The following is a 1,272-nucleotide window of genomic DNA, read 5'->3' on the forward strand; positions in this document are numbered from 1 at the left end:
CAGGCCGAGGAAAAGAAGGGTGACCTAGTGCTGAAGAAACCTGTTGCAAAGTGCAAACGCCTCCACAGTAAAGCCATTGTACCAAAGGACCATGTATATGACCCCCTTCGTAGACGCATATGGCAAACTGACGAGTAGCTCACGAGTTGCGTCCACCGAACTGAGCCGGACCATGAAGATCCCTTGGTCCATTAGGACCACCTCCACGATCTACGCTGTGCCGATGCGCAGCATGGAGTGAAGCCAATCCCGAAGTTGGGCCTTGGCTAGGGAATGTCCTAATACCTAACCATAAATCATTGTTTCCTTTAGCTCCAGCTCCTTAGCTCGAACGGCTAAGAGTTGCTCCTCAAAGAGGACGACACGCAAGGTGTTTGACTGGGGGGCACTCGCTGAATGGGCCGACGTCTGACCAGAGGTTTGCATTGCACGTCCCTTCTGCGAGAACTACCAATCACATCGCAGTGCTACCTGAGGGGGGGAAGTTGCCGTAGAACAAGGGAGTAACTTGGAGGGTGGGGGATCAATGGCGAGGGGGGAGACCGCTTCTGTTTTGACACACCGCGAACAGATTCGAGGTTGCGGACGGAGGTAGCGTGCCGAGGGGGAGGGGGAGGGGGAGGGCAATGGGCTATCAAGGGGGGGGGGGGGGGGGGGGGGGGGGGGGGGGGCGCGCCAGGCGGGCGGGACGTTCACAACTAGTGGAAACAGGAGGAAGCGGTCAGACGGGCGGACAAACGGGGGGGGGGGGGGGGGGGGGGGGGGGGGGGGGGGGCGCGCCAGGCGGAGGGGAAGAATCCAGGCGGGCGGGACGTTCACAACTAGTGGAAACAGGAGGAAGCGGTCAGATGGGCGGACAAACGGGGGGACGGGCAGCGAGACTGGAGGCGCGATCAGACGGGGCGGAGGGAGATCAGCCGGAGCGATGGGGTGCGAACGAACTAGGGGGATGGGCGCGATCTGACGGAACAGGGGGGAGCATTCGACGTGACGGGTGCTGAGTGGATGATGCTATCCTTTAGAGGATCATATCTAGCACTTTGATAAGTTATTAATACATATATGACAATGGAAATGCATACTTGATCTATTAAAAGAGTCTCATATAAAAAGCAATTCATTAGAGATGTGCATGTAGCATTTCAAAATAGTCAACCCCTTTAATAATTTAAGGTCACTTAGAGCTCACAAATCTTGTGCTTTGTTGAATGTCCCACCACATCCTCATGAAGATAATTCTAGCACTTTTTTAAAAAATTAAATGAGAGAGAG

Source organism: Lygodium microphyllum, chromosome 28 (assembly GCF_053477565.2).
Source record: "Lygodium microphyllum isolate KBCC chromosome 28, Lygodium_microphyllum_v1.1.10, whole genome shotgun sequence".
NCBI classification, from domain to species: domain Eukaryota; kingdom Viridiplantae; phylum Streptophyta; class Polypodiopsida; order Schizaeales; family Lygodiaceae; genus Lygodium; species Lygodium microphyllum.